Genomic DNA, 25,672 nt, shown 5'->3' with positions numbered 1-25,672 from the left:
CAGCATGTGATTTTGTATGACTCACAATCACAAATCAAGCAAAAAAATCAAGAGTAACTAAAAATACTTTATTTTAATCACCCAATCGCTTACTTGAATCACCACCACATGCAAAACTGCATTTGCACAGACACACACACGTCACCCACGCGCAGATGCACACATATGGGCAGATGTGCTACACTTAGTTTGACTATAGAAGCAGTGCTGCTTAAAAAAGAAAAGTGGGTGTGTGCTGACAGTCACTTGACCAACAATACGTCGACAAACACCCAGCCAGCTACAAGGCATGCCACCGCAAGAGCGCGAGCATCGTCGCCGAGCAACCGAAACGCCCACCCACCCACAAAAGGGCACGTCGACATTACAACAGCTACAACAACACCGCGTGGCCACAACAGACAGCTGGTCTCCCCATTGTCAGCAGATTAACAACTTGCAGCACGTCACAGCGTCAGCAGCTTGCAAACGGCATGCAACACGCCCCCATATCGCGTGCTAGCCAAAAATACACAAATGCACATCCAACTCGTGCAAAATTGATAACAATTAAAATCAGTAATAAAATAAAATTAAATAAATTTCGACTAAAGCCAAGTGGCAGAGCGCACAAAAAAATTCCGGCGGCATGTGATTGCAACAAAGCATGTAATGAGTCTTGTGAATTTTTGAATATTTCAAATAACTTTGCCGCATCGTTGGCATGCTGCTTAAACTCACCGCAAATATTGTTGCTAATAATTTGTTGTTGCCGTTGCATATACAACAATGGGAAATTTGCCGCTAATGCTTTAATAGCTATTTCTGGCTATTCGGGCTATTAAAAATATAATCAAACTGAAATTTGGGTGCACATTAGCAGCGATTTTCCTGCTATTAAGCATTTTTCTCAAACTATTAATTTCTCGCAGTTCTCACGTTGTTGTTACTTGCCTCAAATATGTGTCTCTAATTTTCGCTGAGTTCGCAGCTGTCGCTGTACATATGTACATATGTATGTGGGTGTGTGTGTGTGCATATGTGTGTGAACTAGTATTAGGCAATAACAATTAAATGAGCAATGCAATAAAATATAAAGGTGTTTGGCGAGAATAATGGCTCAAGTGGAAATGAGTTGGCATCAGCAGAAAATGATGATTTCGCTGAGCAGTTGATGGAGCGCTACTTGAGGCATCGTTGGGTAGGCAAGGACGGTCATGAATTTAGTATTTGATGTGTGTTTATTACACGCATAAATTATCTAAAAGAAAGTTGTTGCACATTCGCAATTGCTTGTATTTGTATTGGCACTTGGAAAATTTTGTTCTACTACCAATTTAGTGACAATGTTGAAAATACAGGTTTTTTTAGCATTTTCATAAATTTTTTTGCAAAAACTTTAAATTGAACTTGCCACAAAATATGGCTGCGTGTAGTAATTTCAGTTTTCATCTTTTCATGGTTTTTCGAAAATTTAAATTTTTAACGAAGCAACTTTTCTTGTCAGCGGTGTCATCTAACCGTGTTGATTGACTTTGAATTGTGTAAATAAGAACATTTGCTATACCAAACTGTGCTGTGGGCAAAACTTGTCATAATTGCCGCGAGGCGATGCTGGCTGCCAAAGATATTGCATATTTCATGTAGCAGATAAATGTACATTGCCCATATATACACACATACTATATAGTACATACATGCGCACACACACACACAAATCGATTTTTACTTTCCGTTTTTATTCAGTTTTTGTTGTTCATGAAATTGCATCATCATACCGCAGCAACAACAATTTATTTAAATGTATGTAAGTATGTATGTATGTATATGTCTATATATTGGGTGGCAATATACAGCAGTATGTATATACTATGTATGTAGGTAAGCACAAGCACATTTGTTCAGTCATTTAATAACAAGATGAATTAGCAACAATAGCAATAAAGCATGTGAGCGAAAGTGTACAATTAGATAGAGGGCGAGCGAGAAAGGGGAAGCATGTTGAATAAAAGTCACTCGTCTGCGAAGCGGGCAAAGCAATTGTTGATCGCTTGCAGTTCATCACGTTCACGCGAAAGCGATTCGTCATTGACATGTGTACATCACACGCGATTGCGTACCGTTACTCTTGATGGGGCAATAGCGACAATGTGCATATGTTAGTCCATATCTGTCTACTAAATGGCTAATGAATTCATAGATAGTGCCCCCAACATACATACGTACATATATCTACGTATAACGGCACGTCACAGGAAAAAGATCGAATTTTCACGCCCAGACCTTTTAAATTAAAATGGGGACCGCGCAGTGTGTAGGAAGTGACTGCCTGTATTTGCACTTGAACGACCGACCGTGTCTGTTTTATGCAATCGAGCACAACTGCTGACTGCTTTCGCTTGCCAGATGCCTGTTGCTGGGTGTATATGGTATAGAACAGTTATTACTATTTTTTAGAAAAATCAGGCGACATTCTGCGCTGAGTGGAATACTCCTCACATAACCAAATTGCATGACCTTAGGAATTTATGAATTGCAGGTGCAACAAATCCAAAACGTGGTGGGCTCTCTTCATCGCAAGACTTGCTGAGGGGCTATGAGGGGCGGTATATCCGCCGGTTGGGCGCAGCGTTTCACGATCAGCTTACGCTTAGAATATGAGTTTGTGTTAGTGTAAGAGTGACCTGTTCAGCTGGCAGCAAGCTATTAACTGCTTGTCAAAAGTGAGACGGAACCTCCTGACTGAAGAAAGAGCACTTCTCATTGCGTCACACTTTTGTGCGATTTTTTCTTGTTTTTGGTATTGCATTTTGAATTTCAAACGATTTCATTCATTATTTTGTGTTTATTTAAAATTTGAGCGGAAATGAAATTCGAAGTGTGAAAATTATTACGTACAATTGTATGTAGTGGATTTGGCAGGTGGCAGGAGTTGGGTATAGCAACAACAGCATCTAATTTTGGACTGAGTTGATGTGGAATATAATGGAACTCTGGCGACCTTGGAAATCACACTCATTCACTTTTTCGCACACAATTGTTAAACAACCTAGCGGAACGTTCTCAGCCATATTTCATTAAGGATGAGTGCAAAGATAATCATAAATCGCAAAATAACAGCAATTAATTGAAAATAAGTGGCGCACACACACTCTTAAACACAACTTATACTTACATACATACACACACACATGCATAAATGCAGCAGTTATGATAGCGGTTTTTTTCAAAACATTGAGCTGTCATAAATTCTCCACTAATTTTCACCCTAATCAGAGTGTACTCAGTCGATCTGACACAATCTCTTCTTCGATCGGAAAGAGTTCATAAACACTTTTCATTAAGTAAATATATGTATGTATTCATATTTTTTATTAATAAATAATTGAAAACTATGCCGGCTGTAATGTATGTAAACGGAATTTTTTTACTTTTTCACAAGTATTTGCTCGGCTTTGGCGGTAGGTGCAACCAAAATTGGTGCATGCGACATGCATTTCATAAATCAACAACATACATACATACATACATATATGAATACTTAAAGACATATGCACATATGTGTATAATACATATAAGTGCAGCCGAGGCGCAAGTCACCTTTAGATCGTCGCTCTTTGCTCAGTGTGAGCGCCGACACTTGTACGGCTTCGCGATGACGTTACCTGGACAATGCTGACTAAATAACTCAGCAATCAAATCAATCAGCTAATCAACTATCCATTCAAAGTATTGTACACGAGTACGTCGGCGATGTGAGATCTGATCATAAGCAATCGCGTCATGCATGTTGGTGTGTGAGTGCGTATGGGACGCTCTCCTCTCCCCCTTGATAAAATTTTCCAAAGCCATTTTTATTTTCAAATTTTTTCAACCGTTTGCTTTTCTTTTTGGTCAGTTGACAAATATGGCGTTGGCTATGTTGGCGCGTTGTGTTTTTATGGCGTATACAAGTAGCGCCAGCGTTCCTTAATGTCCATGTTTGTTTTGGCTTTTCAATTTTATACACGACTATTTTCATTTATTTTTCTAGTTTTTATTTGTTTGGAGTTTGGCTCCCCTATATAGAGCGTACAATTAAATGATGACCGTTTTTGAGTTTTTGATTAAATGCTTTCAACTTGTTTTTCTTCAAATTCAATTTTAATCTTTTTGTGCGCTGGAAAATGTGTGCAAATATTTGTTTTAAGCGACGTCCAATAAATATTTCCACATACATAAAAAACAACGAGTGGCATTTGTTTGATGGACGTGACGTGTGTGCTCTTTTAAAAGAAAGAAAGAAGCAGCTTAGTTCGATTTCAAACTCAGCACTAAAAAGAAAAGAGTTGCATGAAGTTGACTATTTCATATTGGAACCCAGAACACCTCGATTTCTGAATGTATCTGACAAACCCATTATGTCGGTATATGTGTATGTAAATAGCGGTTATTTATGGGCACTTGAAGAGCCAATTGTTTATCACTGACGTATTGACAGTTCAGCACTTCCAACTGTCAAATTTATACGACAATCATCCAAATTATATTCGTGCTCAATTCTACACAAAGAGGCATGTTGTATAGGTATAGGCCTGCTTTTAGGCGGTAATGATATGTTTATTAAAATGTGGCTGTTTAATTATTTACAAATATTTATTTAATAAATATCAAACAACGAAATGCATATAATTTACCATTATAATATACATATAAAGTATATGGAAATTTCATACGTAAGCGATGTGTTTGACATAATTAAGGAAAACTTTCGAAAATAGCTTTTGAACACGGCGAGTACTCGTACAGTGGCAGTGCTGCGCATTAGTCGCTGTCAACGCTGTAATCATAATAATCGATCGACAAGGCATTTAGCCGCGAATTTTCGGCGCTCTGACTAAAATGAAAGATTCTACAAAATTGAAAACGAAGAAAATTTAATAAAGCAAGGAAAATGTATACAAGGCAATTTTGTTTCTGTTGGACGCTGCAGTGTAAAAGTACGAAAGCCAGAAAATATTTTCTTTTTTCACAACTAATGTTTTACGCAGTAATATAATAGTAAATTGAAAATTATAAATTGTTTGATTTAAACAAAAGGCAAAAAATCATCCCTGCAACATTTCAACTGTTTGTTGCTAGTTTTTGCGTTTATGACAAATTTCATACAGACTACTCTTAGAGAATATATTGAAAATAAACTAAACAAATGCGCCAAAATAAAACACTCGAAAAACAAAGCATTGATATTCAGACATAAATTTTCGTAAATCTAAAAAAATCGTCCGAATTTTCGCACACACACACCCCCACACATACGCTTGGACTTGGTCACAGTGGATATTTCTAGCAAGAAGCCATAAAGTGTGCAATAATACGATCATGCCTGGCCCCACGTCTTAACCTCCAAATCCATTGTAAGCGTTAATGGGCGCTTTGGTGCCAACCCAGTAGTGAGTAGTGACTGTGGCGCCGTCAATAACACAAATAACAAAAACTAAAACAACAGCAACAGCAACAGCAACAACTTTGTTAGCACCACACTCTGTCTATAATTAAGTTGTTGTCCGTCTTTTAAGTGCTTTTAGAAACTTATATTATCTCACTGATAGCGTTTTTGCCACATTATACACGCCATGTAGTGATTGCTGGCTTGTGGTTTGTTTTTCTTGAAAACTCAATTTAAATATATGCGCATTCTTTCAAACTGACTCGTTTTTTATACATACATACATATGTATGTGTGTATTTGAATTAATACCACTTTTTAGCCATTGCCACAACGAAAGCCGAATACCAGAGAGCTCCACTGTACATTTTCAGTTTTTTGTTTTTATTTTTAATTTGATTTTGTTTAGTTGTTCGTTTTTTTCTTTTGCTTTTGTTTTTGTTTTGCTTACTAGGTAATTATTTTCGACAATTAATTACTTTTTAGCTGACCTAAGCAATTTTATTTTAATTAATTTTAACATAGTTTAGCTTTTATTGGCGCAAAGCTGTCGCCGCTATAGCTAATTGTTATTTTTGTTGGCGGCTGTGGCGGCTACGGCGGCGGTGAATGGTCGCCAGTGTGGCCGGCAAAAAAGCTGCCTAGCGGTTTTTGCCTTTGCGTTCGAAACTCAACTTTTCAGCAATTACTGCTCTACGATCGACGCCTGTTTGTGTGTGTGTGTGTGTGTGTGTGTGTGTGTGTGTGTAGAGGGGAAGTAAATAATCGAATTGTGGTGAAATGTTGCTGTTGCTCTTATTGCATTATCACTTTTCAACAAAACGCAGAAACAACCAACAAGAATTATAAGTCTCATATACATATACTTGTATGTATCTATAAGTATTTTACTGTGGTTTCTAAACGACGGCCGTCCGTTTAGTTCAAAATTCAGAAAACTCAAGGAACTAAAATTCGAAAAATGCGAAAATCGACAAATTACTTTGGCAAAAAGGTCAGAATTCAAATTTATGCTTATTTGTGTGTGTATGCATGTATGTGAGTTTGTTCGCCATTAACTCCATGTACAAAGGCGCTGTACATCCAGCAAGTACATTAAATTGCAATCACAAAAAAATTGTGGTATTCAACACCAGCTGCAAGTATGTTTCGTGTCTCCGATTTCGTAACTGTTTATTTATCACACTTTGCGTTTGCCTATTGTGGCAATAACAAATAACAACACAGAAAAATATTTCTCCCATTCAGAAGATATTGGGACCAACCACTTTTTCCTCGCCATACATTTGGCATCCGCGAGCGATGTGAAAAACGTTAATTGGTATTTGCATGCTTTCGTATATGTACATACATACATACTTATATACATTGTGCATTTGTAGTCGGTGGCGTGAAAGCCGTATGCCAAGGTGTTGTTGTGGAAGTGCGCCGCCAAAGACCGAAGAAATGTTGGCGGTGCGTGCGCAAGGCGTGAAGAATAAATGACAACAATGTTGCATGCTCCAAAGACAGCAATTTTTTCACAGTCGGCAACGTCACGCTCTTTGTTCACTCGATTTACTGTGAATGGTTTCATTTAGATATTGTTATCTGCAGTTTGGTGTTTGTTGGTGTTGGTCTGTTGCACTTTGAGCCGTACTTCCGAAAGCCACAGACATATTCCACACCTCACAATCTGAAGTGTATAGAGAACAGCAACAACAAATCAAACAAATAACGCCGTTCGCCTGGTCGGGCACTAACAGCAGCCGAACATGGCATTTTGGGCGTTTATAGCCGAAATTGTTGTTGTTTTATTAATCAACATTTATATATGAGCGCAGCCCACACTTTCAGTTTCGGCTCGAGCACAACGGCCGCATGAGTGCTCATTTGAATGTGTGTGCGTGTGAGTAAGCGCCCACCGACCAACGCACACACACACACTTGCAAGCGGAGATTGATGATGTCGTTGTCGCCATGTAGGCGGTTGGTGGTGGTGGTTGGCGGTCGGCAGCGCAGCCCGTAAACAAAGTGACAATTCAATTAAAACATCAAAACTAAGTGGCTACGATTTGGGCAACAAAAATTATAAAAAATTGTGTACACTGTCGTAAAATAATTGATTTTTCTGCGGCTTTTATTATTTTGCCATGCCTATTTCATACACGGTGGCAGCACTGCGGCGCATGCTGCCGCTGAATATGCATTTCTGCATTTATGCGCAAGGTATCCCATTCCATTCGTGGCAAGTAGCATGTGGCATGCAACCACTCAGCGCCAGGGCTGCATGGTCGGCTAGCCGGATATGCATTCCAATGCGAGTGTAGTCTCGACACCGGTCGGCCGGTGAGCCAGCAGCGCTTGCCTCTATTTTTAGCGCATCGCGTGCACGCCTCACATTAGCCCCTATGTAGTGTCGCTGTTGCGCGCCGCGTTGCGCCACACTGCGCGCCTTAAGAAGTGTGGTGTCGAGAAGTGCCACCACATTTTGCCAATACGTTAGGAATCTGTAAATTTGACTTTTACTATCAGCACAGATACACCGACGGATTTCTCGTCATTTCCAGTTCCATTCGGAGCACCTTGGATGCTATTTTTGGCACTCGCCGCCGCGCCGTTAAAATGATGCGTCACTGATTGCACATTATTCGTTGCTGGTGTGGTGGTTGCGAATGCTTATTGCCAACGGCTTTACGAGGTGCTAAATTTCAATTGGGTCCATTATAAGCTGCTCCAATAACGAATGCTATCCCATCAAAGCGGATGGCTTACTGAAGCCCTTTTATTACTGTGTTCATTTATGCTAATGTATTTCTAATTAAGTATGTCAACAGCTTGACAGTATTCTGGAGATAAAACTGTGTGTATTGCAGTTATTATTCTGTGTGGTCAAATTTGTGCGAAAAATTTTTAATTCGGCGTTAAAGCGCGTCATAAAAACTGGTGATCTTGTAATAAGCATCAAAACGTTTTAAAAAGCCGTCAACTACACTTCATTCCGTCGCGCAAATGTGTTTCAATAATTAAGCGGGGCAACGCCTACAATTCTCTTACCCTTTGACTCTTCCTATGTCTTGTTGCGCAGCACAACTAAACGATCTACTTCATGGTTGTTGCACACTTCCTTCAAAGTCTTGATGATTTTGCAGATTCTTGCCAGCCCGTGCAGTTCCCAACAAGTTAATGAGTTATGCAGCACAGCATGCGTTTTCTGTAATCTTCAACGGGCAGGTCAAGCAGTTATTGTTGGTGTTTAATCACCTAACAAGTTAAATCCGCCCATGAAGCGCGATCCACAGCGAACGGTGAGCACAGCAGCTGCCACACCTCCTTTCACGCACTTGACGCAGTCGATCCAATGTTGATCTAGGGCCACGCAGCTGCTAAAGGGCGCACCATCGCAAGGTACTTCTTCACGCAGTCATTAAGATCGGCAGCGGAGAAGTATGATCAAGAAGCAGCAAATAAGGCTTGCAACCGTTGAGCTAAACGCACTGTGTTGAGTGTTGAAATCGGCAAATTATATCTCGTTGTTGCTTTTAAAGATGTTCTTGCTGTGTGCTTGAAGACAGACTTTATATGGGTGGCCAGCTCAACTGGAAGATATTGTGTTCTTCTAAACAAAGGCAGAAAACGGAATATCCAGTTATATGCACTAATGAATTTATTGATAATTTGCACGAATTATTTTAAATACGAGTAAAATTCACAGCCCAAATTTTCTTCTCTTGCTTATTAACCAATTACTTCATACAATACGAACCCACCACCATCAGCCTTTGAGCCTAATCCTCCTTTTTATCATTGTAATCCGATTCAGTTTGCGCTCAGCCGATCATATTGATCTACTCTTCGTCAATATTGTATGAAAACATGTGTATATCACACATTCAAATAACAGACAGGGACGAATAATGTTGCTATTGTTATAGGAATAATCGGAGATTGCATCTCCAACAGCTGGGCAGCTGGCATTCGGGTTTCAGTTGCAGCGGCTTAATGTACGATGTTAGACGCCATTCAATGTCAGAATGAAAGAGGCGCACTTAAGACCTTACCTTATTTCTGCGAAAACTCAAAAGAGCCTTGCCAACTGGAATTAGGATTGAACAATGGGAATATCAAAATAGAGAGGCAAAAGAAGCAAGCGAGGAGTCCCACAATTAAAAAGGGATAAGCGCGATTATAAAATACTCGCCAGAGGAGAAGTAAAAAAATGTAAAAATACTACATATGTATGTATGTACATATGTATGTATAATGCAATGTTTATATGACAACACAATAACGGCGTTGTAGAAAGTAATCTTATTTTCACACTATAGTTTGTTGCAAAACAATTCTCTCAAATTGCACTTCCCCGAAATAAGACGATTCTTGTACATATTTTCATGTTTTTTCCAAACGCCACACGGAATCAACACTTCGAAAACATTAAACGAGTATATGTACATAAGTACATATGTATGTACATATATTGTTTCCATTTTGCTTGTTATTGAATTACACTCTTTTTATTTTATTTTCTGTTTTTGTTTTCGTATGCTCCAATTGCAAAATTCATTACGAAAAGTTCAGCTGAAAGCAACAAGAACAAGCAGTAGCTAAAATGGCAGCAGGCCGGCGCACATTCACAGAATTCCGGTGACTTCCAGGGAGAGGGCATAACCGGCACGAGCGGAATAATACGAGTGGCCACAACGAGAATGCGGTTGAATGGAAAATAATGCAAGTAAGGCAACACGAACAACAGTGGACACAGAAAAGCTTAGAAATGACAACAACACAGCAACAAACTTTAGTGATACATTGCAAATAGGAGAACGGCGTGCCAGCGGCTAGATTTTGCCATGTGACCGGTGCCCCATCGCAGCTAAAATCGCATTTCCGTCTTCATATCCGAAATCCATAAGCAAATGCATTAGTTGAGCTTTAAAATAATAATGTTGATAATTGCTCGTCGAAGTAAATAAAAATTACGAAAATAAGTCATTGGCAATTGAATGGCATTGTGCATTTGTATAGTATATATGCATATATGGTTGTGTGTTTAAATGTACATAAATATGTAAGCATGCTTGTATTGTGTGTTTTGGACAGCGTAACCCTAGTAGTAAATTCGCGTGGTCGGCATCAACACCCGACAGCCGCCAAATCGGCAAAGGGCCAGCGACGCCAGATCAGTTGCAAAAATAAACTTTTGTATTTATAAACATTTTTCGCTTGAGTAATACTTTATTTATTGTTACGGCCGTTTTGGCGGAAGGCGTACATACACACACAGGCCCAAATATACATTTGTATACATTTTTGTTGTTTTTTGTGCAAAAATACATTTGGAATCTAACGCAAAGATTTGGAATTTACTAGCGGCCTCTACAGACATACACCTTTATACACCTCTATATATAAGTTTGCTAACGCTAGAACGTAGAAATCATACATACATACATACTATGTACATATGTATGTTTCAATTATGAAAGAAGTACTCTTACTTGTAGTAAAATGTAGTTCAAGTTAATATTAAATGAAACCACCTCATTAAATTGAATTAAAAACGAGCATCCATTAGCAATATTCAATAAATAATTAGTGTGAAATCAAGCGAGGAAGTGGGAGACAAGTGAGAATATAGGCAATTCAAACCACAACCCTTCACAGTCGGTTGAAGCAATAACAAAATTACAAATGCAAACAACAACTTTACGCGAAAACCCCAATACATGCGTGCACATACACATATGTACATATGTACATACATATGTACATACAATGCATGTATTGATTCTCGATTTATTTGAATGAACGGCAATGCAGAGGTAAACGAGTTGTACTCCTGGCCAGAAGTTAATGGGGAGCGTGTGAGACGGACAGAAGGCGGTACAAAATGCCAAGCGTTGAGGAATGCAAATGTTGTGTTTATTTTAAACAACAGCAACAACACTGGCAATAACAAATAACACTACGAATAGTGAGGGGGCGGAAAGCGAACGAAGCGAAGTGTCGCTGGTGAAGCGCGGCGTGGCGCGGCGAAACGCCAAGATAAAATTAAGCGTAGCGCGCAAATATAAGCGTTGCGAAGAAATGTGGGCGTGTAGCATTCAACTGTAAATAAATAACATAAAAAATACCGCAATATCAGCAGAAGATGCGGCCATCGGGCGTTGTTGCCAAATGCGAAAACAAAAACAAACACAGCATGGAAATTGTAAATCAGATCCCAATAACCCACCTCAATGACACTGAATATCACGCGTATCACTGTTTGTATGAACATATGTACATATGTACATGCAAGTGCTTGTCTGTATGTGTTTGTTCGTGTAATATTTCTAAGATTGTAACTTAAAGCGAACAAATGGAAATGTGAATAAAAAATGATTTATAAATAAAGTGGTGATTTGTGCAAATAATAAATAATATTTCTAGCAGCAATTGTACACTAACAGCCTACAGACATAAGTATGTATGTATGTACATGTACGTGTGTGTGTATGTAGCCAATGAAAAATGCAAAATAGCGCAGTGCTAAAAATGTGCAATAGCGCGCGACTGGCGCCACAACAAGCCAAATACACTCATAAATACATACATACATATGTATGTACACCATTCACACAAAGGTAATAGTAATAACAGCAACAACATTACGAGCCAATATAAAGCTGTTGCTGCTAAATGTTAGCGCTGAACGGCAATCGTAAACAATGCGACAATAATAAAATTTAACAAAAAACTGTTGATCAAACGAAATAACAACAACAACAACAACAAAATCCGCTACAAAGTCAACAATAAAAGACTAAATCCAAATAGCGGCATGTGCGGCAATATGTGCTAAGCGTAGTGAAAATGGGCGTGCGCAGTAGCGAATGCATTTGTAGCGGGTGGCAGACAGCTAACGATGGCCTGCATGACCGCTCCCCCCATAGCTGGTGGTGCAGCTCCAATGCCGTCGGCCGTCAAGCCGTATGGTTAGCTTACACACTTCATGCTAGACATTAAACCGCTGGGCGTTTAGAACAGTGGCAGCTTGCGTATTTGCATTCCAACACATTACATCCACACACAAAAGACGCATGCGAGTCAAGCGTTTCACATTTTCATTAATTGATTTCTTATTGATTATTAATTTTTTATACGGAAACAACTCAGTATTAAATGAGATTTTATATTCAAATACAAAGAGCGTCTAGCTAGCTTGCCAGCCGTTATTTCGTTAGCAATAGCCAGTACTTAAGTAGCAAGCATTAATTCAGGCGCAAATACTATTGCACACATACATACACACTCATCTCTTTAATATAATAAACCGCACAATTTATAATGAATAAACTCATTTATATACATATGTACTTATGTATATGTATAATATGGCAAGTCTAACAGCTTAATTCGATTTTAGTAATACAGACGCAAAAAAGGCAGTGAAACAGAGCTTGAAATGTCAACATTTTGTTTATCTCCAATTAGTAATCATTATTTATCGCTTAATTGTTACAATTTTCAATGGAATCGAACGCAAGCCTTTGTGAAATTGAAAATTGTTTGATGATCACATCTGAGATGATGCATGCCTATAAACGCACACATGTTTGAGTGTCTGTATGTATGCAAGTTATGAGAAATTCTCAAGAGTATACAGTCATTTCGGAAATTTCCCGCAAAGAAATATAAAAGTATAATTAAAATTGACAAATTTTCCCAGACGCGGTCCAACTGCCTTAAATTTTCCAATGGCAATAGCAACCAACTATGTCTGTACGTGTATACGTGTGATGTACGGATGTCTAGCGTTATTACTGCTCTTACTTTTAACGTGTTTCGGTACTTTTTTGGGTGAGACAATATAATTTCTATATAAATAATTTGTTCGGACGTACTTACATATGTATATACAAAACGCCCCACATTGGCTGCCTGTTAGTCATATTAAGAACGAATGCACTACTCCGTTTAATTACGCGAATCAGAGAATCAACCGTTGGCCATTTTCGTTAAACACATTCATAATAATTGAAACTCGATCACAGTTCAAACATTACAATACACACACATGCATATGCAAGTTATGACTGTGTGTGCGAGTTGTTTGGATTTATTTTTCGGCTTTTGTTTTTGCCTTATTTATTATCTATTTAAATCTTTTACTTTTTATTGCCGCCAAGTCTTCGTAACCAGCTTTTGCTGATTAATTTATCAAGTGATCGCACAAACATACACACACACACATATCCATATAATAAATGTGTTGTACAATGTGTGAGGAGTTATGTTGTTGCTGCATTCTTGTCATTGTTGCTTGCTTGCTTCTCACTTATTTTTTTCTATTATTGCTTTTGTCATTTACGGCCATAAATAATGCTGATAATGCGTTAATTGTATTGGAAATGGAAAATGGCAAAATAATTCCAAGCGAAATTGCTGAGTTGCCACATCACAACACACACAAGCACACTGATACCCCTAGTGCTTTATGTATGTGCATATGTATTTAATTGAAGTGGCCGTTATGAGGAAGTGAAATTCAGGAAGAATACTAGTCGTTTATGTATCTCGACAGTATCAGTTGTTTGTGTTACACTGCAAGCCGTTTAAGAGTGAGTGACACATTGACTTATGTATGTATGTATGTACAAGTATGATAAAGCCGCTAAGTGGTCAGCTCAAAAGGCCATTTAATACACGAGTCAGAGAAAAATTACATTGCTTGAGATTAAGCTGTATTACACTGGTTTGTATGTGTGTTTGCGTACATCCATCAGCAACCAGTTATAATATTATCATAAGTCCACAATTATATAAGCAACAAATTAGGCTCTTAATTATATATCCCATTAGCAAATAAATTTACAACTGCTATAAATATCATATAAGTAATTAGTGTACAAATTAGAAACGGATATATACACACATAACAAAAATAATGGCATAGCTGATAGCAAAGAGCTCAAAGGGAAAATATCTGGCATAGCTAATTAACAAGAAACCAAAAATTAACATGATTTTAATAAATTACGAGCATATTGTTGTTATTGTTGTTGAGGTTCGGCTTCTTGTTCGTAACTAGGCTTTAGATATTCTTTGATATCGCCGGAGTTCGATCGAGTTTCACGGCTTTGATGAGTGATGACAACAAGCGACAGCAGAAAACAAACGACCGAAATTAGCGCTTCAAACGGCGAATCAGCTCAGCGTTAGCAGCGTATAGCGTTGCGTCGAGAGTGATGCTTGGAGACAATGTTAGGCCAGCGCTTCGTTCTTAAGTAGCAGTTGGGAAACGTATAACAAGTTAATTTAAAATTTTGTCGCTTTTCATCGTTTGTTTAAATTTTTTGTGGCTAAACACATGCTATAAATAGATGTAAGTATATACATACATACATATACGTTAAAATCTTTGCTATCCAACTCCAAGTGTCCGTATGTATTTATGGTTTTTTGTGCTTTGTATTCACGCAGATAATGAGTCGGTGCGAAGTTTTCTGGCGCTTTTTTGTATGGATTATCGATTTTAAAATACAGCGGCTCCCAAACGTTATACACTACGGCGCTATGCTATCCTTATACACATATATGTACATATGTATGTGCATACATATGCTTGTATGTATATGTAAATCATTATTGTTTTATTTATTCGTAAAAACTTAGACAGTTTTTTCTATAGAAAAATAAGGTTTTCATAGTAAAAACTAAATATGTAGTTCCCTAGGGACATTCGCAACGACTTTTCCAAATAATTTTTAATTATTCTTTATGCTAAGACGATCAGGCCGGGGCCACACACACACACACACTTGTGTATGTATACACATGTATTTATTATTAGCTCATTTTCAGACGACGCAAATTGCTATCATATTTATAAAAAATGATTTATAGAAATCATCAAAAAATTTATATGTATTTATGTGTGTATATACATATCTCTATGATTTCTTTAATTTTTTGCTTGGGAATTGATTAGCCACATTTCGACAAATTTTTATTGCATTCACATACTTTATGCGGTCGGCTGCTGCTCGTAAAAGCAAATTTGGCGCCACACCAACTACATAAAATGCGAATTAAAAAGAACAAGACGCGAGTGAAAAAACAACCAGCAAATGTCAAAAATATGTACATACGTACACTTATGCACACACATATATGTATGTACATATATGTATGTATATTAAATTCGATTAGACTGTGCGTGCACACGCTCGAGCTTCATCAGTTTGTAAACGTTATTATAAATTTTTCGCAAACATAAACTTACACTGACACACATACACACATGAGCACATTGAGCGGCGAACGCATAAATACAAATGGCGCCAACGCTTTCAAAACTAAAATGTTGAATATTTATAGTTTTGTATTATTTGCGTGCTATTCAAGCGCTTTACCGCTTCAACACCTCGACACCTCGGCGGCTCCATGCCAGCGTACGACCTCCTCACCTGTTAAGCTTCTGCCTGCTTACCTGTTACCAATTAACACCAACAGCACTCAGTTGTGGGTCACCGCTACCCCCTGTCCGACGGCTGTGCATTAATCTGATAATAAATGCGATGTCAACACCGTGAACGCCAGCAACGAGCACAGCAAGCGAGCGATAGCATTGTCAATTGACTTATCATCTTAGTGTTGCTAACTAACCAATCTGCCTCCATGTGCTCGTTTGTGTGTGAGTAGGCTGGTATGCCGTATTAGGCTCCAGCAGCGTTGTAGGCCGCTCAGCAGACTCGTCGACAATCAAAAGTTGCATCTGGTTTTCATAAGCGCTTCATACGTCAGCGTCCTTTTATGTTAGCGAAATGACTTAGCGCGATTAGCCGCATACATACATACATACATACGTATGTATGTACAGATCTGCACGCCCGTACGACTATTTGTATAAACATACTGACATACATATGTACATATACATAGTATAATCAAGCACATGAGTGTTTTTGCTATCAGCAAATAGCACGTGAATACTAATTTGTCTAAATTTAAAGCAGAGTGCAAACAAAATTATTCAAGCTGAAATTGTTATTCGCTCGTCGCCCGAACTGGCCACACACACATGCATGTATGCCTATAGTATGTATGTGTGTGTGTGTGTCGCGGCCCCGATACTATTGCGTCGAATTAATTCTAACATCTTTAAGAGTTTTCTTCACCAACACCACCTTGCGTATTTATTTTTGTTGAAATTTTAGCGTTTTGTCATTTGTTTGTTGCTTTTGTTGCGGTATAAAAAATTTGCATTTGTCGCTGCTTATGCAAATCGCTGGTCGTTTTCTCCGTCTTTTGTTCCACTCATGTACTTTCGCAGTTAATTTATGTGCCACTGCGGTGTATTCCGTCGACCCGTCCCGCCACCTCGTCTCTATTGTTATGAGTTTGCATAATATGTACGTTTGTTTGTCTGTTCGCCTTTCAGCGCTTAGGAGATCAGTGGAAGCCGCGCTTTAAGCCGCTATTAAATAGCCATTTGTTTTGAATTTTAGTGGCGTCAACAGCGATTTCGCTTAGGAGGCGCCTTTCAAAGCTGAGTTTTGACTAGTCTTTTGTCAATACCAAATTAAATTGAATAAAAAGTAATTTACTTTGTTGGTAATGCAGTCATGCAACAGTACTTAATGAAATTAACGATTCCTGGCTATAATTAAGCAAACATTAAATGTGTTAATTAATTCATTAAAATAATGTATACAAAATATAATATTGATTAACTTTTTTTCTGAATATCGCAAAAAACTTAAGAACATATTATTTAATTTAGCAAAATGGAGCTGGAGCTTTGCATATTTATTGGCTCTGTGATTTGGAAAATCCTCTGCAATCAAGCTTAAAATTTTAGGTAACTAGTTGCACTTCCATAGCAGCAAAATGGCATACTAGGTGTGTTCTAATAATAACGTCAATTTTAAAATTTACACATTGTACAACTTTACACGTGTTTGTTGTAAATAAATAATGAACTTTTATTTGATGTTTCTTGCTTTGCCAATAAGTCAAAAGGCAGTGCAAATACAACGCTGTCGCAGCGCCACACATATACAAACACAAATACATTTGTATAAATATGTGTACATATACATATACACGCACTCTTGTGCACCACTGGCGATCGATCAACCGTCAATTGTAGTGAAGCGCGTCTATGACATTCAGCCGCTGTCCGACATCGCACGTCAGTCTGCCGATCAGCCAGCCAGCCAGCCAATGAGTCAAGCAGTCAGTTAGAAGTCACTTACACACTTGCTCTGCGCGATGCCATTGCGTGGTGGCAAATCATGAAGAGAGGCATAAGCAGTGTACAGCAGTGGCGCTAAGGCTGTCACACCAGCACCACAAGGAATGCCAGCGAAAATGTCGAGCTCTATATACATACATACATATTTACCCATACATGCATATGTATATGATAAGTCGGTGTATGCGTATGTGTGGGTATGTGCATTGACATTTAATTTTTATTTGCGTAATTATTTTGCAGCTGTCATTAATGAGTGCTTGACACTTGTTGGCGCCGCTGTTGCTGCTGGCGCACACATTCGCACACGCCTGCTCGCATTGCTGCTGTCAACAGCAATAACAGGGCGCATTGCCATCGCGGTGCCCCACTTTCCCCACCACAAGTGCTGTGTGCCCCGCATTTGAGGCCACCGCCAGTGAATTCATTTGCTAAATAGAAATGTAGCAGACAACAGCAGCGCCGACAGCGGCAGAAACAATGGGCATAGTGTTAGCAACCAGCCCAGTTGCAGCACACACATACTCACATATGTAAAAAAAATATATATTTATACATATATACATATGTGTGTACGTGGAAATCAACAGTTGCGATTAAAGCGTAATTTGTTTATTTATTTAACAAGTGCACTTGTGTGTGTGTGTGTGTGGCGTTCGAAGCAATGGCTATGTAGGCCATTTCATTCAGCATTTCGCGATGATCGACAACACGCTAATCGCGTGGCAAGTTGTGTGCGTTCATGTATGTGCGGTTGGTTGTGTGCGCAAGCAAATGAAGCGAATGCGTTGCTGATCGATGAGCCTGGCGTGTGGAAATTTTGGAAATTTGTCAATGTCAAGTTGTGCATTGTATTGAAAGATTTTGTAAAGACAGATACATACATATGTATGTACTTATATTCGAGAATTATATGTTTTTATGTATTTGGTAACCGTCAAAAAAAGCAGTCACAATAAATGAGTTTCCGTCTTTGCGTGCCGGAAGTGTTGCCGACTTCAGCTAATCGCCACGCTCAAATTGAGGTACATACATACATATGTATGTGCTCAACGAAAGTTGAGTGCAATTTTGCATTCGCCGCTGGTAGTAATTTGTAAAATCAAGCACTTCCTACGCTCGCTCCAGCACGGCATGCTGTCTCACAGCGATTTTAACATATGTACGTCCACGCCAATTACATAAATACATACATACGTACATATAGTAACTGCCACACAAAGTTGCGAAGAAAGCCTAAGTAGGCGTGAAGCGTTACGGCTCTTAAGAGCTTAAGAATTGAATAAACTTATTGCTGCAAATGTTGTTGCTCTTGCGAAACAACTAAGAAAGTTTTGTGTTTGTTGTTTTTTAATTTGTTTTTTTTTTTGGTACAATAAAATTTGAAGACTCTCGCTTGAAGTAGTTATTTGTTTAGAGAAATATTTTCATATGACGGCAGGAAAAGAAATTATAAATAATTATGCAACCAGTTGAATGCAATCTGCCACACACTACAAATATTGTTTATGTATTGACACAGATTATAAATAAAATGTATGAGCCAATGGCGGAGCGCAGGCCAAATTCACCCATGGCAACTGTCAATTTATTTCTGAAAATTACAAAATCCTACGCTCGCGCACACAATAAAAACGACCAGCATCCACAAACGGTCGTGGCAATAACAAAAAAACATGTCAAGTAAACGCATCGAAAAAATGGAAAAAGCCGCAAACGGAAAATAGGCGCAAAAACGCCAAACAAAATATGGCTAGAACAGAAAGGCCTGCATGTGACTTGCGTGCTATTGCGTGTGCGTCAATATGCCCATGCGTCAGTGTGTGCTTAGTGCGCTTGGCGGCTGCTAGACGCCACTTTGGCAATTTTGTTGTTGCAAACATTCAGCCTACCTAAATAGTGTAGCGCTTATTGCCGTTTTATGTGCATAAAACCACAGTTACATATGTACGTTTGAACATACATTAGCGGTACGGCGATGCGCCGGCAACAATTGCGCCCACTTTTTGCCACTTTGGGCCGGCAACTTATCTGTCTGCCAATTTGGTTGTCGGTGCTGTTGCTGTTGCTCTTACTATTTTTGTCCGCCTATAGCTTTGCAGTTCATTCTCAGTGCTTACTTTTTACATGTTTTGACTATTGTAGTTGTTGTTTTTGTTGTTGATGCTGCCCCATCAGACAACTTCCTACATTCTCTAATTCAATTCAATCGACATTTGCCCACTTTGCCTGCTTGTCATTTGTAATGGCGTGTGGCCGCTGCAGCGCCGCTGGCCAACAGCTCTGACGTCCAAGAGTCGACAGTCGAGAACCCAGAGTCGACAGCCGATTTGGTCGGTACGTCGCGCACTCTTTTGATTTATTGCTCTTGCGTGGTAATTGAAGTTGCACGTAAATGTTTCACAACGCCGCCAATGACCGTTTCCTCTCAACTTTTGCGCTTATTTTGCTATTTCATCTGCATCTTTTTTGGCGCGGTCGATTGAGCGGATACTAGAGCGATTCGCTTTGGCGCCACTCGAGATTGTTGATACATACAGCTGTTGGCAGCTAATTAGAAACGCTCCCTTTATTGTAGGCAGCTGATGAGTATAATGATAAAAATTTTTGATATACCGTTATTTATATTCCAAAAAGTCTTGCATTGTTCGTCTTACTCTATTTACTACTAAATTCACTCTGTTTTGTAATTGTGAAGTTAAAGTTCTTTTATTTTTTCCCAAATAGTAAATGCGTTACGATATAGAAGGTGAATTAAACAGCTAATTAGAAACAGTTGTTTAAAGAATTAAAATTCCCCAAGGTGTTAATTTTTATTAATAATATTACTGATATATGGTAAGCGTGTATTTCAGAGTTGTGGTTTAAAATGTATTATTCACATTTTTTAATGAGGAGAAGCTGCAGCTGTACACCTACCCTTCGCATCTTTATTTTTTACCTTTGTCGGTCTTGAAAGATGTGCAAAAAAATTTAAAACAAGGTCAAAAGCTCCAAAAAAATATTTTATTGTCCTTAAGTATATACAGAATTTTAAAACTATTTTCAATGTTGCACGCAAAGAAATAACCCGAAAAACTGCAACAGAAATGGACCGCTGAATTAATAATATCTCGCGAAGAGGCCCAAAAAAAAGCATTCCACTGACATTCTACATGAAATTCAAGGTTAATACAATATCCAAATCTCCAAGAGAACAATTGGACTTCACGGCAGGGAAGCACGCAGGAACCCACTTCTGACTAAAAATCGTAGAAACGACGCCTAGACTTTGCCAACTCTTATTGGTCTTAGACAGCAAATCAAAGGAGGTATGTCGTTTGGAACAATGTAACAAAAATTAATCGCTTAGCTTCTGATGGTCGAAGGTATGTTCGTCGTCCAATAATTCAAGAATTTGATCCTCGCTATGTTCCACGTGTAGTTGAGTATGGTGGAGGATCAATCATGGTGTGGGGATTTCTTATCTGGAATGGTGTTGGTCCAGTCTATAAGATTAATGGAATTTTAAACAAGGAGAAACACGTCGACATCCTAAAAAATGTCATGCTGCCATGGGCTGAGGAAAATTTTCCTGTTATAAGGAAGATAACCACTCAAAGCATACGTCTAAGTTGACACAAAAATCAAAATTCTATCAATGTTTGGGAGTGGAAATCGTCCAGGCCAGACTTAAACCCTATAGAACATCTCTGGGTGATGTTAAAAGAACCGTATGCACCAAAAATGTCCTAAATATGGGTGTTCTTTGTGATGAAATTAGAACTAATTTTAAACACAATTTTGACGAAATTAAAACGAATTTTAAACAAAATTTTTACTATTAGAGTTTATGTTTAACATATGTAGGTTTCAATAAAATAAGTGAAAATACATTAAATACGTGATTTATTGGAAAATAACGACATTTACTTCAAAATAGGTGTCGTTTCTAATTAGCTGTCAACAGCTGTATGTATGTATGTATGCATATAAAAAATTGTTGCTTCGCTTCAAAAGTGACATCATGCAATGTATAGCAAAGTAATGTAAATAATAGCGAAATATTTTTCGATTTCTTCTCCCTCCCACTCATGCGATTTATTTCCCTCTCTCTATCTGCGCTCACCGCTTTGTCTACACTTGTATTGTTTCGCTTCCAACATAGCATTCCAACACCCTTTTCACTTTTCGCCACAATTAATCATCACAGATTTCTCACCTCACATTCTTTCATTTTGTGATAACAACAAAAACAAGAAAAGAAACGAAAAATGTTTAACACAAATCCACTTCGGCCACAGCCACAATGCGCGCCAACCACCGACAGACCAGGCGTAATCTTAAATGATTTTCACACCATTTTAAGATTAGTTGTTGAAATTTAACCTCAGGGACCCTGCCAGTCAGCCAACAGCAAACAGCCAAAGATAAAAGTATACTTATTGTGAAAAATGTGTATGAATAAGAAGACAAATGATTTAATTTCAAGCATTCCGCTGTTGCCTTGACACCTTCGTATGCCGCTCTGTGCTCTGCGTCACTTTCCCAACAAGCCTATCTCCTCGTCTCCTCTTTTATTTACATACATATGTATTTCTTGCTGTTATGCACGAGTGTGGCGTGCGCGTTCCGTCGTTTATGAGTGTGACCGCAGGTTGCTTTCCATTTGTTCGATTTCGTTTCTTCAACACCCCGCTGTCCTCTTTGAAGTCATCTCGTTTTCCATTGAAATGCCCGATTTCGACTTGCTTCATTCTGATTATTAATTTGACTTTATTTTATTTCTTATGTTCTGCTTTTGTTGTTGTTTTCGGCTCACCCTGGCCTTTTTCGTGTGTGGCACATGCAGCTTATTTCTGGAATTTTTATAACCCCACACGTTCGTTTACATCCAGTACAACAATTATCTGGATAATTTTTACAGCTCATTTGGATTTTATTGCCGGTCATTTAGTGTAAATCAATGGTCTGATTGCTCATGCGGGTTTGTTGTGATTGTTGACAGCAGCAGCGCAACGCCGGCGTGTGATTGATTGAACTGCAATCATGAAACCACGTTGGAAATCAACACGGGCCTTCTCAGGCTGTGAAAGAAATTAAACAAATTAATCTGAATTAAAAGTTTAAATATACACTGAACTATTTACTGATTTTTTATGTGTTGAATGCATGTATTATATGTATATACATAGCTAATCAGATATGTTAAGATCTTTCGTGCATTTCGGTCTCGTTCTCAGCTGAAATTGACGTTAATGTGTCAAATAGTGGGGTTTAGCGTTAACACGGCGGCTGCGTGTTGCCATAAACGTCACTTTCATACCATCAAGAACAACAAGCAGCCAACTCGTTCATTATTACACAAATTGTACGACTTGTTGTTGTAGGAAAGCGTAGTAGCGTTGCATTTTCGATATTACTTGGCTTTAGGCTATAGATTTTCGCTAGATTTCATGTCAACCTGAAACCGTTGCAACCCGTTGGATGCAAGGAAAAAATGTGGGAAGCCATACAAAGCGGCCACACGCTTTTCAAACTGACAACCAAGCTTAATATTTTGAGCTGTATGTTGAATCACAAGTTTTATTTGCGAATTATAAGCGGCTAATGGCGACAATTTCGTTGTGATATCCCGTGTTAAGCTCTCGCCTTTGAATTGTGTGGTGTGGAAATTTGGGTTTCCTTTTTTTAATAATATAGAAATGATTTTTACTCTCAATAAAATAACTTTTACTTGGAAATTAAAAAGAGTGCTTAATTATTAATTATTTCAGGCATATACATATATACAAATTATACCAAATAATACACGTTCAAATGCAATCTATAGTTTTAAAGTTATTCTGCTTTTATTGTACTAGTGACAAGATGGAGTGGAACATTTTTGATTTTCTAAATTTTAGCATTCAGCACAATTTTTATTTTTAATTCTTCCATAGCACAGTATTTTTCATCATTTTAGTTTCTATTTTTAATTTTCAGTCATGTGAAATGATTTTCTGAATAAAAGTAAAATCGAATTACAAAAAACACTTTTATTTGTCTCATCAATATTAGTCCTAATATTTTATTTGTTAGTTAATTGCACACATTATAAAAAGCATGCTCTAAAGTAAATGCTATTAAATTTAGTAATTGGCTCTTCTGTGGCCCCAATTAATGTCAGCGAATGATAATTAAAAAGCGATGCATTAAAATTTATAATAGAAAATTTCTTACCAATATACTATATTTCATAGGCACTTATCTTTCCGAATGATTTCACTTTTGCATTATCAATTTCTGTCTGTATCCATAGCTGACTTCACCCATTCTGCGCCTCTCCTCCGCTCTCTTCCGCGTAGAGGCGGATCAGCGACTAGTGTCCCTGAAAATTTTTATTCACTTCTGTTTCATTTGTGCTGCTTTTAGTTGCTGTTTCCACTTTTTTTAATTTTTCTGCTCTTGTGTAAGGTTTTAATTTTCCGCGTCTGTGTGTCGCTACTTTATTTATTTTTCCAACGATTTTTTTTTCAATATTTTCGAAAATATACATCGTTAATTAAATTTAAAATCATTTCTTTTGCATTTCTCACCGTCTGATGTGATCGCGTCTGAGCGGCGGTTTGCTTATTTTCTCCGAGTTTTTGCTTGATTTTCGCGGGAAAGTATTGTATAAAAATACACAAGACGTAAATTTCTTTAATTAAATTTAAAAGATTTTCTTATTTATATGTTACGCGTGGTTGTCTGCTGCATCGCTTTTCATTAATTTATGTTAGCAAAATGAGGTTTATAGCTGAGTGAAAAGCAAGCGTACATAAAAAAATTAAATAAAAATCAGCACAATGAAAAATAGACCAGCAAAAGGGACGGCATGGCATGGAGGCTCTGCCTCCGACTTATAAGCGAAAAGTGGCATTGATGACGAATCGCCACTTGGCTGATTGTTCGGACGACGAGTCGACTGGTCAGATGTTCGGCCGCCGGTCTGTAATACGCTGGCTATCACATAAGCATTGTGGAGTGAATTGTGCCAAATTGAATTGAACTGAATTGAATGTCGTTGAGAATGAAATGAAATTAAGACTTCAATTGAAAATTAAAAGCACTACTAAAAATCAATCAAATCGGGGAGATATAAAATGAGAATATAAACAAAACGAGCTAGACCACATTGTGAGTTAGTGGGTGGATGGGTGTAGGCAGGAAGGGGGCAACATATACAGAGCCACAAAGGCAGCAGAGTCAACTCATCATCGACGAATATCAATAGTGGCAAGTTTACGTTGATTGACTGACGCCAGCAATTTTGAGCAATTTATTTGGCTCGGCTAGTGCGCGATTAGAGCGCAGCGACGCTACGCAACAACACAGCAGTCAGCTGAAATAAAGGCAGAACGCACAGACAAAAAGCCAAAAGCCAAAAGCCGAAACCAATAAAACTATAGACAACAAAAACACTAACAACCGTGTAACAAGCGATAGTACGTAAGCGACCAGCGCCACTTTGGTGGCAACAAAGCAAAGGAAGCAATTAATTTTAAGCAAATTTCGTACACGGGTGCAGCAACAAATTCAAAAGACTATCCACATACTTATTTATTTATATATATATGTATACATATGTATGTAGATATGTAAAACCGTCAAGCAAATATTTTATATGCTCTGAAATTTACAGGAAAAAGCTATGAAAAGGCAGAAATCAAATGAAAAAAGCATAAAAAATTAAAAAAAAACAGACAACATGTAAAAACAAAAGCAATGTTTGTATGAATTGCCGAGCCGACAAGCTGACTCAGCCTTGCAAGGCAATTTGTATGGCGGAGCTATGATTTGGGTTAATTGCGGCTTATTGGCTTAAATTGAAATTGCTTGCTGATCACTTACGAACCGAAAGAACGAATGCGATGTACGCATAGATAAGCGTGTTACTTCGCTTATATAAGCTTGAATAGTTTTTACAGCTTTAGCTTTTGCTTGTGTTGCCAAGCGCCATTAAGAAAACAATATGTAAATTTAAATTTTATAAAAAAAATAAACTCAAATTTTATTATTGGCATTTCTTTAATGTTACA

The 25,672-nt window shown here is 38.1% G+C and overlaps 1 protein-coding gene across 4 annotated transcripts in view; it reads left to right on the top strand.

Moving 5' to 3' along the window:
* The window catches only part of LOC126760635 (dorsal-ventral patterning protein Sog), a 76,962-nt gene that overhangs the window by 28,838 nt on the left and 22,452 nt on the right, over positions 1-25,672 (top strand). The window lies entirely within an intron of this gene.

The sequence above is a fragment of the Bactrocera neohumeralis genome, chromosome 5 (assembly GCF_024586455.1).
Source record: "Bactrocera neohumeralis isolate Rockhampton chromosome 5, APGP_CSIRO_Bneo_wtdbg2-racon-allhic-juicebox.fasta_v2, whole genome shotgun sequence".
NCBI classification, from domain to species: Eukaryota; Metazoa; Arthropoda; class Insecta; order Diptera; family Tephritidae; genus Bactrocera; species Bactrocera neohumeralis.
This window is presented reverse-complemented; position numbering and strand designations above follow the sequence as displayed.